The sequence below is a fragment of the Tupaia chinensis genome, unplaced genomic scaffold (genome assembly GCF_000334495.1).
Source record: "Tupaia chinensis unplaced genomic scaffold, TupChi_1.0 Scaffold000056_1, whole genome shotgun sequence".
Classification (NCBI taxonomy): Eukaryota; Metazoa; Chordata; class Mammalia; order Scandentia; family Tupaiidae; genus Tupaia; species Tupaia belangeri.
In genome coordinates this window covers 1,080,884-1,094,779 of record NW_006159514.1, presented here as the reverse complement: position 1 = coordinate 1,094,779, position 13,896 = coordinate 1,080,884, and the positions used below count along the sequence as shown (strand labels likewise).

Sequence of the window (13,896 nt, the reverse complement as noted above, 5' to 3'; positions counted from 1 at the left end):
CAATCCCTTCTCCTCCATTCTCCTCTTGGGATCTTGGGCACGCACACACACGTGTCTGGAGTGAGTTTAAGCCACCTAGTCCAGGACTCGAACCACGGTCACTACATGGGTGTTCAGCAACATAGCCATTACGCTAACTGCTGGTCCCCATTCTTCTTTTTTTTTTTTTTTTAATTTGACCAGAGAAAGACAGACACATAGAGAGAAGGAAAGTGAGAAATCAAGCCACCAGGTCCAGGACTCAAACTGTGGTCAGCCATGTGGGAGTGTCCAGCGCCTTAATCACCACCACACCACCTGCCGGCCTCAGCAAATATAATTCTTTAATAATTAAAGCTGGGCTTACTTTTTCAAATTAATCATTCATCATCATTTTAGATCTTACTTACCTAGTCTGAGGGCCAGAGTTTCTAGGGGGAAAAAATGAGAATGACCTAAAAGTGACTTTTTAAAATGTATTCTAAAAGAACTCATTGAACGATATCTTTTTCTCTTACATTCTTTAAAATTATGTTTTATGAATGAAGTAACTTTGAGTTCAGTCAAGCAGAAACTCAGATACCAATTTTCTTCTCATATCCAAGTAGATGTTTTTGCTTTGCCTACATAAAATATTTTCTCTGTTGTTGGTTTGTTAATGGGTCAGTTGCTGATACTTTAATGTAGCACTTCAGAGAGAAAATGTTCCAGATCATTTTAGGACTGGCCCATATTGTATAATATTTTTAAATGCTCAAAAGGAGTTTGTTTGCAAAACATTTTGGATTTCAATTGCAGGCCAAAGTTAAAATAAAATAACCTGCACTCTTTTATATGATCCTGCATAACAGTAGTACAGATGTCTCTTGTTGTACAGGTATTTTAGATCAGTGCTAAATTAAAATCTCTAGATTTCGTGACCGTCCTTTTACATGCACTGAATCAGAATTTCTAGGGATTGAACATGTAATTTGTATTGTTAAAAAAACTCCCTAGGGACATTTCAGCAGGCTGATGAATAAGAGCTAAGAGATCTGTAACTAGAGAAGTATAATGCCATATTATTTCTGTAGACCTATATGTGATTTTTAAACATTTTATGTATTATTATTATTATTATTATTTCCTTTAAATTTGACCAGAGAAAGACAGAGTGAGAGAGGGAAAGTGAGAAAGCAAGCTGTCAGGTGTGGGACTTGAACCATAGTTGGCCATGTGAGAGTCCAGCACCTTAAATACCATGTTATCTGCTGGTCCCTATATGTGATATTTTAGGGAAATAATAAAAGATACCCATTCAGATGGGAATTTTTAAAATAGAATAATAATAAACCTTCCTAGGAAATTTTTTTTTTTTAAGTTTACTCATTTATTTCTCCGGGGGGGGGCACCCCAACAGGGTGTCACATCACGATCTACCCCCAGTATTATCCAACCTGGACATAAGCATTCACATGTGTGCCTGGCAAACTTGGGAAGGTCCTGGGATGCGGACCCAGGACTGTTCCTATGTGGATCCAATGGTGTTACCACTGTACCACTGCCTGGTTCCTCAGGTAATTCTTATGAACACCAAATTTTGAGAAGCTCTGTTTTGAGAAGTGTACTATCTGTCAATCTTGGTTAATTATAGCAACCATGTGTCTGTTTTCCAAGTCTATCATGATTTCAAATATTCTACTTTATAAATGCACCTATTATTTTTAAATTATGAGTCCAATTTTAGATTTAGACAACAGGTTATCCATTGCAATAATGAATGGTCTTTTCCAAATCTATATTATCTGAGATTCCATAATTGATTAAAAGTTTTTTTGCTCTGAATTTATTTTTTCTATGTTTATAAAAGATTACTTTTCATATTACGTTCCTAATAGCTAACATGCTTCATGAACGAATGCTTTGGTTTGATTATTTGGACACACACTCCCCCCTAATTTACATGTTGAAATTTAATCCCCAGTACAATAGTATTAAGAAGTGGATTCTTTAGGAGCTGATCAGACCATGAAGGCCCAAGTCTCATAAATGTGGTTAACATCCTCAGGAACGAGGCCTGAGGGAGCTTGCTGGGTCCTTCCGCCACATGAGGGTACAGCTAGAAAGTGCCATCTATGAGGAAAAGGGGCTTTACCAGACACCAAATCTGCCAGTCCCTTGATGTCAGACTGAAGCCTCCAATTGTGCAAAATAAATTTCTGTTGTTTATAAGCTATACAATTGAAGGAATTCTGTTTATATCCATCAAAGAAACAAAAAACAAAAACAAAAACAAAAACTAAGACAAGGTACTTTAGATTACAAAGATTAGAAACCAACACAGTGTAACTTGAGTTAAAAAAATTAATCTCTTAGATACAGTCTAAGGACACTCTGGGTCAGCTGGGGACGAGGTGGTTAAGGCAGCTGGATCCCACATGGCCAACTCTGTGGTTTGAATTCTGGACCCAGTGGCTTGGGAAACACACCAGTGACGTGTGTGTATATGTCCAAAACCCAAGAGGAGAATAGAAGGCGAGAGATTGTGGTGTGGCCATCCCCCCCAGGAGGTGATTGCTCTCTCGCTCTCTCTCACCCTTTCTCTCTCCCTACATTGAGTGCACATACCCTATAGCTAAAGCTGAAAACATAGAAAGAAAAGAAGTTTCTGGATTTCAAGAAGTGCTAACAATAAAAACCTGGAAAAGGCAAGAGGGGTAGAGGAACTCTGGGGACTTCAACAACAAATGCTTATAACAAAGGCTTGTGGATGCGGTCTTTAGAGCACTGGCAGCAAAGTGGTTCTGCTTAACAGCTCTCAAACTTGGTCTCTCTCACTTCCAAATTCCAAGTTCACTGAGGTAGCAGACACTCTTGGTGGTCTTCTCTAGGACATTCCTCCCTTCTTTTCTAACGGCAGAACCCTGTTTTGTTTGGCTGGCTTACTCTTCCCAGGTTTACTCAGGAATAAATCTTAATTAGTCCACACCAGTCACGGTAATCCCAATGATTGGAGTGGACATGTGACACATTTTCTATCCCAAGATATGTGAAGGGAGGTCTGTTGAGTGACTTTGTAAAGAAGAAACAATGGTTGAAATACACACACGTATGATTGATATAGATCACACACCTTTATTAGGCTGGATGTTATCATATCGGCTTATGATGACTAGAGTTTTAGCAACCATTGTGCTGAAATAAGAAATATTAGCAAAGACCAGAGCCAATGATCATGGATAAATTGAGAGTAAAGAAGGGAGCTGGGCTCTTGATCACATAGTGGAAGAGCCCTACCGCCTCGATGTCCTTGTGTCACTACCTGTGACTATCTTGTTATATGAGATGATAATTGCCTTTAGTGTTGAAACCACTGAACTTGTGGTTTTCTGTTCATTGTGGCCCAAAGCATCCTAAAAGATACTCAAAGAGAGAGAATTTGATCGACCAAGCTTGATTTAATTTTTACTCTAGATCTGTTGGCAGTGGAAGGGAGACAGGGTCACAGAGAACAGTCGAAATCCTTTGGAGCCTACTTCAACATACTGGGGCTATTCTTCAAATCTGAAGGGGTCAAGCAACTTCCTAAGAAGTGACTACTGTATTCTTTGTAGAAATTCAACCTAAAAATAAACAATGGAGAATCTGAAAATTCCCAGGATGTACGTAACCTATGTGTAGCAATGTTATACTTTATGCTCATGGTGGAGGAATGTTCCACAACTCGTTATATAGACAAATATATATTAAGTGATTTGGCAAGATTCAAGAGACTACATTGTTGAGTGGGAGGCCTTGTATTTATGGGACTAATACAATGCTGAATTCAAGCTGCCAGTAATTTTCCTGTGATTCGTACATCTATGTACATGAGAAAACCTGGTCTATCAATTCACTTTCTGTTTTGTATTTTTTTTAAGAATTATTTTTTATTTAATTTTATTCATTGTCATTATTTTATTCTTTTTTTTTTTTTTTTTACTTAACAAAAAGTTTATTATGGAAATGTACATGACCTGATTTTTACATCATAGTAAAAACGGGCCTGTTGACAAGGGGACATGGGTTTTTCTGTTGAACAGCCATTATTTATACTCGTTCCAAGGCTTCTAACATGATGATACTATTTCCTCGTATTACCACCATTCCAATATTGTTGTTGCCCACTAGTTGCCATCTCCACACATTCATCTATCACAAGATTCATAAATGGATCAAATCCCCGCAATATTCCTTGGACATGTCTGCCACCATTTAATTTTAATGATAACTTCTTGTCCATAAATTTTTTCAATTCGGGAGGGTGAGCTTTGCTCATGGTACCAACTCGGCGGGCTCAGGGATGCCTTTGAACCTTATTCTTTTTTTTGAAGTTGACCAGAGAGAGAGAAGGAAAGTGAGAAAGTAAGCTGCCACGTCTGGGACTTGAACCGTGGTCAGCCATGTGGGAGTCCAGCCACCTTAACCACCATGCCACCATCCAGCCCCACAGTTTGTTTTTTTACACTGCCCTTGTTTGCTTTTGGCATCAAGGCTGTCTAGTTTCTCAGGGAGTTAAGTTATGTTCTCTATCCTATTATCTAGAAGAGTTTGAGACTGGCAATCTGGGTTTCACGAAAGCTTGTCCCTTTGTCTCTGTGTTTATTTATTCCCATTGGGTGCGTGTGCTCTCCAGAGACAGAGAGAGAGGGAGAGGGGCAATATACCTCCCAATGGCGCATAGTCATACTGTAATCTCTTCTCCATTTCTCCACCCTGTTGGAATTTTTGGGCACACACATACACAACCGGAATGTATTTCAAGAAGCCACAGCCAGTGGACTGTGCAATCGGGCCCCTTAACCAATTGGCCATGGGGCCAGTTCATCTCTATGTTTTTTCAATTGGATTTCCCTCCTTTCATCTCCCTGGTCTTCTTTTCCCACATCTTCCTCTCCCTGCCATTTGTTCCCTTCCATTACATTCTTTTTTCTTTTCTATACCATCAGTAAGAGCACCTTTGACTTAAATACATTTAAAAAGCTGGGCTGAAGCCAGGTGCAAGGACATTTATTTTAATAATTTTCTAAACATCTCCAAATGCAACACTTCTTTGTGTTTGGTGTGAACAATTAGTACCTCCTAGATATGAAAAAAAAGAAAAAAAGGTCTCACGGTCATTTAAAATAATACTGATTGGTAAATGAGAATTTCAATCCTCTGTTCATAACTACTTATTTTGAAATATTTTTGAAATCAATTCAGTCACATTCATAACATGGTAATTCTAGACCTTTCTGCTTTGTGACACTCAACAATAAAGGGAAACAATTCAGCTATGTAAAGAACACATCAAAATTTCATGAGAACAAGAGCCTTTTCACAAATAAGCTTTGATGATTTTCTTGTTTTTTCTATAAACCTTCACTTTTATGCTTTATATTTCACAGATATTCTCTCCTCTCCTTTCAAATAGCACAAATGCAATTTTCTTGATGGGGCATTATTTCTGAATGGTAAAGATTACTTTAATTCTCTGTGAGAAAAACCCAGGACTTTCCTCCTTTATTTTAGTTGAGATGTAAATATTTTAAAACCCTCCATATCAAAATGATTTCTTTTCTTTTAGCAACTTAGTGACTAAATACCAAATGATCTTTTTAAATTGCAACCCTTACTCAAAATGTAATTAAATTATAGCATACATAGTTTATTAGCAATTATAGTTACATAATGTATATAATTTGAAAATTTTTTGTAAAAAAAAAATCTATACATGCAGTTACTATACTAGAACCAAGAAATAGCTCTCTTCTGAAATACAACATACTGCAGCAAAAATAGCATTTTTAGGCAAAACGTAAAGTAACTAGGATAGGGCTCTCTGAAAGACACTAATTAAGCCCACCTCTATGAGACTCCTATGGGGGTCCTACCTGCTAATTAGGTCATTTTACAGTGGACACTGACGAGTTACCTAAAGGCCCATTTTGGAAGCAAGACATTGTGTTGGTTGCCTAGGGTGGCTGCAAAAAATAACCACAAACCAGGTGACTTAAAATAGTGAAAAAAAAATTTGTTTTTCATATTTCTGGAAGCCGGAAGTCCCAAATTAAGGTATAGGAAGGGCCCTGCTCCTTCAGAAGGCTCTAGGGGAGAATCCTTCCTTGTTTCCTCGTTTCTGGTGGCTTCAGACATTCCTTGGCTGGTGGCTATAGAAACAGTTTCAATATCTGCCTCTGTCTTCTCATGGCCTTCTCTGTCTCTGCCTCTTATCCTGTCTGTCTCTTAGAAGAACACTTGTCATTGGATTTAGGGGCCACCTAGGTAACCCAGAATGTGCTCATGATCCCTAACTTAATTACATATACAAAGATCCTTGTCACAGGTCTTGGGGAGTTAGGATGGGGCAGACCTTTGGGGAATCCACCATTCAACCCACAGCGGACTTATTCCCCAGACTGGTGGCTTCCTTCTATGGCCAACCTGAGTCCCAAAGTGATCTAACGGGTACAAAATCCAGCTTGGAACCACAACTTGGAACAACCCTGAAGGACTACTCCAGTTCCAGAGCTTCCTTTATGGCTTGCTGCTGTCGTAATTTAACCTGTTCTAGAGCTCAGCTTTTGCCTGATCTTTGCCTTCACCCCTGACAGGTCTCCCCCTGTAGCCCCTCGCTCTTTCCTGCTATCCTACTGAGTCTGCTTCAAAGGAAACCAAGGTTGACAGACTAAGAAAAATTACTCATTGGGGGCCAGCTAGTGGCATAGTGGTTAAGGTGCTGGACTCCCACAGAGCCAACTGTGGCTTGAGTCCTGGACCTGGCAGCTTGCGCTCTCTCTCACCTTCTGTTCAAACTAAATAGTAATAATAGTAATAATCATAATAATAAATAAAATAAAATAAAAATTAATTCTTAAAAAGCGTTCATTCACTTATTCATTCACTCACTCCATTTATTTAATTAATTTAATACATATTTATTGAGTACCTACTATGTTCCAGGTGCTTTCTGTTATGAGTATGGCACAGTGAACATATTCAGATCTTTCTTTGGTAAATCAGAATCTCTTAGTGCCTCAAACTGATCATCCTGTTTGAGGATTTGTTGGCTAAAGATACAAAGGGTTTAGGAGAGGAATTCACCATTCATCCTGAAGTTTTCTTTGGTTTTCAATAAATCCCAGCCTGACATAAGCTTCTTTCACTATGATTTGCAGTTTTCCTAACAAAGGAACCCATGAAATACATCAGCTGAGTGTTCTGGTTTATTGAGGTTTGCCTGGGGGGCTGGACTTTCTGTGTTGGTTTAGGCCCATGTCTTAATCATCTTAAAATTCAGCATGGAGGGGCCAGCAGGTGGCGTGGTGGTTAAAGGCATTGGACTCCCACATGACTTACCACAGTTCAAGTCCTGGAACTGGTGGCTTGCTTTCTCTCTTCCTTTTCTCTCTCTCTCTTTCCTTCTGTTTCTCTCTAGTCAAATTAAAAATAATAATAATAAATAAGATAAAGTTAAATAAAATAATTCTAAAAAAAAAGAGAAAGCAATGAAGAAACAATTTTAAAAAAATCAGCATGGAGGTAAGTAAAGAGGAAATGATAGACTCGTGGTATTAGAAGCATCACAGAATTACAGAAGGTTAAAGCACTGCCAAAAATGAGGAATTACCCAGCCAGCACAAACTCCCTTGTCTCTGAGTGGGAAAATGGGGAGTGCATCCATAACTGCCTTCATCAGAAAGTATTTGTGACTTTTGCCTGCTAATTTTATATAAGGCAGGGCCTGGGGACTGCCTCTCCATTTAGTGTACGAACTCCTTTTGGGTGAAATCTGAATCTCATGTTTGGGTACCCTGTTTAGTATGTGGAAAAATAAGAGGTAAATTTTTGAATAAATAACTGTTTGAGCTCTCTTTATCTAGCAAAACTATTTCAATTGCACGGGTAGTTAAGAGTCTTCGTTTCCTGGATGCAAAGACATCCAGAGGAAATCCAATAATATCCTTTATCACTTGAATTCTAAGCTTAAAAATGACCACTTTTAAAATATTCCTGCTCAAAATATTACTCAGCTTTGCAGAATAGCCAAAAAAAAATCTCATAAATATGAATATCATTTGTACTAACCCTTTTCTCCGTAAGAAGTTCACAGATAAAAAGTTAGAAATAAAATCAGCACTAATTAATTTAGGTGTTTAGCTATTAATCATTATTTTAGTCTGCATTACTTCGATAAGATTCTGAAGTAACTTACAATAAAACACATTTTAAAATGTGTTTTATAAAATTAAAATGTAAGAAACTAAGATAGGAAATAAGATAAAGCACAGGGTAATGTTAATATTCAAATTTCATATATTGCCAGTGGTGGGCCTGAAATTTGGCTATGAGCATTGCAATAAATTAATAATAGGGTTTTTGTTTTGTTTTGTTTTGTTTTGTTTTAACTAAAGAGAGAGAGAGAGAGAAGAGTTATTTTTGACAAGGTCTTGCCATGCCTCATTCCTCTTGTCCAGACTCACAGTTAGTTAAGATTCCAGGCGTGTGCCAACATGTCATGTTTAGGTTGGCCCAGGATCCAGACCTGGGTCTTCCTTATGGCTCTGGCTTCATGCAGTGGTACCTTACTGCTTGTGCCATTGCAGCTGGGCCAATAGAAGGCAATAAAGAGGTCCCAATTCCCTAGTCATCATATTCCATTCCACCCTGGATGATTATGAGTAGTTCAAGTCCCAGTACTGGCAGCTTGAAAAATATGCTGGTACATGTGCATGCATGTCCGAAATCCCAAAAGGAGAGAGAAATGGGGAGAAGGGATTGCAGGGGGACCATATGCCATTGAGAAGGAGGGGGAGTGTGTTTCCACACTTTCTGTCTCTGGCAAATGTACACATTCCTCTGTTTTAAAAAATGTATATGACTGACTTTTGATAAAATAAACATAGGAGAAAGTCCTTCGGGGAGGAAAGGTTTTCAGGAAAGGTCTTCTCATTCTTAAAAGACAAGAAGATACAGTCCCCTTTCTTCATCTGGCTGTTGCAGTGTCTGGATATAATGTCTAGAACTGATCAGCTGTTTGCTGTCAGCCTGAGAATCAAGCTAAGACACAGAGGAGGAGAGAGCGACCGACATCCCTGCAGAGAGGAGTCAGGCTCCTGACACGCCGCCCTGAAGCCCCGTTACCTCTGGACTCTGGTCATGTGAGTGAGTTATCACAGTTTCTATGTTTGTGAGGTTTTTTGCTTTGTTTGTTGTTGTTGTTTACTAGGTGGTTTACTTTCTAGTAAGCCAGTACTGAAAAATAAGGCTTTGAAATAGACCAGGTTCTGATTCTACCATTTAATTTGATTTATGTAAATCTGAGGAAGAATCCCAATCTTCTGCTAGTATAACTATTTTGTAGATTCAGAAAATCAGAAACCATCTTGCATGGTGTGCTGTCCAGGTCTCTGTTCCTTTACTCAGACAGGCAGGACCAGCCCCCGCTGCAGTCACGTGCTGTGGTCGGACATGGATGACTCTAACATCAGGTCGCTTTCATTCATTTCGATCTCAAAGGTTTCTTCCAAGGAAGGCCCAAGATCTGGAGTTTTCCTTGAGGTTTCCAGTGGTGCAAGCATGGTTTCTTTAGCAGTCTGTTTTTCTACTTTAAATTCCCTGGAATCCCATGGAGGTAAAATAATGTATTTTAATGTCTTCATTGTATGCACATCAAAGTCATAACATTTTCATTTGTCTTTAATGTCTGCTCCAATGTAGGCTTCAGAGTCACCAATGTACATCTCATGCAATGACCAAGCATTGTAACAGAAAATGTGTCATCTTGCCTGAGAACAAGGGCGGGGTGGGAGTAGTCCACGGCATTTTCAAAGCTGCCCATCAGACTGTGGATGTACCCTATGGCAGAGTAGGTGGACGTGTTCTGAGGGATCAGCACCAGCGCCTACAGGTGGTAATCCAGCGCTTCGACGTACTTTTAAAGTTTTCTACAGACATGCCCCAAGTTGTTCAACAGAGGTTCCCATTTGCCAATTGTTACCTCATTCCCAATTGCTTTAATCTTTTCCAAAACATCAAGAAACCATTTTTCTGCTGTTTTCCATTCTCCATTCTGGAATGCCACCACGCCGACCTTGTGCAACAAAAAGGTCTTCTGGTGCAATGCTCAGAGCTTGGCCAAAAAATCTTTCAGCCAGTTTTGAGTTGTTGGTTAAGCCATATTCTAATCCGATATGCAACATTGGCAAATGACACCCTTTCATCAGCTGTGCTGCTGTGAAGTACGCAGCCATGGCCTGGTCGTGCTCACTCTTGTCTGCAAACGAATGCCCATAGGCTATCCATGCAGGCCAGTAGGTCTTCTCCAGGGCTGCGGCTTTGCTCAGATGTCTCCTGCCATGTTCATTCTTATGACCAGCCATGAGGTAATAGCATTCCTCTGCACAGCAAGACACAGGATTACTAGGATAAATCCACCAGTTTAGAGAAAGACAGAAAAGTCTGTTTACTCTGTTCAACTCCACAAGTGACCCTATATTTACAGGTAAACATGGGGAGGGTCTTTTTGGCATGGGGAGGGTCTTTTTCCACTAGTATGGACACGAGCTTGTAGCACATCTTAAAGTCACAGTTAGAATAACGCCTCTCAGCTAAAGACACCACCGCATCCAGATTCTCTTGCAGACCCTCTACAGACTCAGGGATGACAGTCTCACCAGGCTTGTTATACTTTTAAAATTTGTTCTCAAATAGAAAATGTAACAATTCTTGTTCTTCAATACAGAGCTTGCTGAGAGGTAGTGATTCAAAAAGTTCTTATGCTGTCAACCTGTGATGCAACGTCAAAATATCAAATGCCTCAAAACAGTAGACATCAAGTTTCAAGGCTTCTTTGTAGCTGTAGGTAGCAAGGATTCGGTTATCTAAAGCATCATAGATTTTTCCTCCTAGAAGGCAAATAGAACTCTTTATTGAGGACTGTGGTGTCTCCCAGTCACTGGGGGGGAGGGGTGTCTATCAAACCACTTTCCTCCTTTGAGTATTTCAAATAATCTTGTATTACTTGGTTCCTCCATATCAAGGATATGGAGGGCCTGTTGGTACTCTTTTGCAGCATAATGGCATCTAGCCACAAGGTAACGGCATGCTTCATACAGTTTGCCCAGCTTTGCGGATCGAAGCGCATGAGCTGTTCTGTGACTCTGTGCTGTCAGGTAAAGGCACTGAGCCCATCAGTTAATGTCCTGGGGTTCCTCATGAGAGAGTGAAGCTACTTTAAATGGCCAGAATAGAGCGCTCTGATACTGTTGCTGGTCCAGGTTCTGCCGGACTCACTTCTGCGGCCGCTGCACGTTCATGGCCGTGTGGCCGGGGCATGGCCGCCTCCCCACAAGGCCGCCGCCTGGCACCTGTGTTTATGAGTTATGACATTGGGTTGGGGATTTCTTTTTATTGCAGCCAAAGCAGCTTAAATGATATAAAAGCAGCATTGAAGAATAAGGCTTTGAAATAGACAGACCAGGTTCTGGTTCTACCATTTAATTTGATTTACATAAATCTGAGAAAGAATCCCAATCTTTAAACATCAGTTCTTTCATCTACCAATTGGGGTAAGTGATGCCAACCATATAGGGTTAGTGCAAAAATTTGGTGGAGAAAAAAGCATGCAAAATGACTTAGCACAGAATTGATGTATAGTGAGTGCTTAATTAACAGACAATTTTAACACTGAGGAGAAACACAGATAATCAATACACAGTTGACTGGCCTTTGAAATGGCGATTGAAATTTCTCACAATTATAAATTTAGGCTCTCAACTTGTCATTAGTGAGGATGGAAGACAATTGGCCACTTCTTGCTGTAAAACAATCCATTTCATGTTGGAAGGTTATTGTTAGGGGTCACATTTGTTCATCTCGGGTAAATATCTAAAAGCAAAACTATAAACGAATCGACCTTTGTTCAGTTAACTTGTGCTCTGACTGAAGAGACACAGTAGTGTGATTAGGGTAGGGTTTAAAGGTCACCATCAAGTGTCCCAGCAAACAGTCTCCAGGTGGTCTTTACTGAGTCAGCTCTCCCGGGCTTCAGTCTGTGTGTCTCTTCTGTTTCAGGTCTCGTGGATGCTCCTCGTGCCAGGAACCCTTGGTATATTGATTCCTTCCACCTTCAGGTCTTGCAGAACCAAATCCTTTAGAACCAGAGACAGAGAGAAAGCACCGCCTGAATGGGACATGGTCACACTGGAATCTCTTCTCCTTTCTCCATCCTTTTGAGATTTGGGCACTGCCTACCTTGGGCACATTTTCCCAAGTTATCGAGATGGGGCTTGGGTCAGTCATGTGCAATCCAGCTCCCTTAACCACTAGGCTAACAGGCAGCCCTGGCTTGTTTCTTTCAACAAACCAATGATGGTTTGTCACTAGACCAACTCCAGCCAGTCCAGTGATCTCCCTGCATTAGATCCTGACCAATCAGTTGGAAAAGGATCTCAATCTGGTGCCGTATCCTCAAATTGACACCAGCACTGCATTAGCTATGAGAGTGGGGGAAGGGTGAGGGAGGATGGGGCTGAGGAAAAAATGTAGCTGACTGCCATTCAAATCTTTCTTGTCTATAGATTTGCTTTTTACCTTGGCTAATTAATTATGTTTCTTTGTACCACTCATTGGCTGAGATTGTTGAAAACACTTAGTTGTTAGAACCAGCAGATGGCATAATGGTTATGTAGCTGGACTCCCTCGTAGTCAAACTCACACTGGGTACGTGTGCATGCATACCCAAAATCCAAAGAGGAGAATGGAGGAAAAGGGATTGTGACATAGCCATCCCCTCTGGGGGTGATCTCTCACTTTCTGTCTCTCTGTTTTTCTCAGTCTCTCTAACCAACGCATGTGCCCTATAGCAAAAAAATCTCTCTCTTTAAGACAAAAAAAAAGATAAAACACTCAATTGTTGTTCTTATAAATTTTAAACTGTAGCTTAAATGCCAATATATTTAAAAATAAAAGCATTGAGCATACTTTTAAAAATAAAGGGCAGGTGGGACCAGCAGTTAACGTAATGGCTATGTCACTAGACTCCCATGTAGTCGACCACTGTTCAAGTCCTGGACCCGGTGGCTTAAAACTCAAGCTGGGCACATGTGTGTGTGTGTGCCCAAGATCCCAAGAGGAAAATGGAGGAGAAGAGATTGTGGTGTGGCCATTCCCCCTGGGGGATGATTTCAAGCTTTCTATCGCTCTCTGTCTCTCTCTGTCTTTCTGGTGAGCGCATGTGCCCTATAGGAAAAAATCTCTAAAAAAAAAAAAAAAGAAAAAAAAGAAATAAAGAAAATAAAGGGCAGGAACAGCAGGTGGCATGGAGGTTATGTTGGCTAGATTCCACATGGCTGACTGCATGGTTCCAGTCATGAACCAGGTAACCTGAGAATCACACCAGATGTGTGTGTGTGTGTGTGTGTGTGTGTGTGTGTGTGTGCCCAAAATCCTGAGAGGAGAATGGAGGAGAAGGGACTGAGGTGTGGTCATGCCCCATGGAGAGTGATTTCTCACTCTCTCTCTTTGTTGCTATTGTTTAATACAGTTCATTTAGAAACAAAGAAGAAAGCATCTATCCTCCCAATCTTCCACAGATACCACCAAGGAGTTAAAGGGCTGGTAGGTGCCTGCAGACTAAACCCAACACGAACCCAGTCAGGATCCCAGGACCATGCTGAGCACAGACCCAGTGGCCGCTGACAGATGGATCATGCTACTTTGCAAGGCAAATCAGGAGTACTGACCACAGCGAGAAGATAAACTTTTCTGCAGTTTCCTGGGGCCCTTTTACAATTTCAGAAGAGGTTGAAAAGTTACTGAGATCGAATTTGCTCAGTCTTTTTTTTTAGAGAGAGAGTTTTTTTTGCTATAGGGTGTGTGTGTGCTCACCAGAGAGACAGAAAGTGAGAAGTTACC

The 13,896-nt window shown here is 40.4% G+C and overlaps 1 pseudogene; it reads right to left on the bottom strand.

The window, feature by feature from the left end:
* Positions 1–9,431: 9,431 nt before the first annotated feature.
* On the bottom strand, positions 9,432–11,297 carry LOC102468373 (cell division cycle protein 16 homolog pseudogene; annotated as a pseudogene).
* Positions 11,298–13,896: the final 2,599 nt, after the last annotated feature.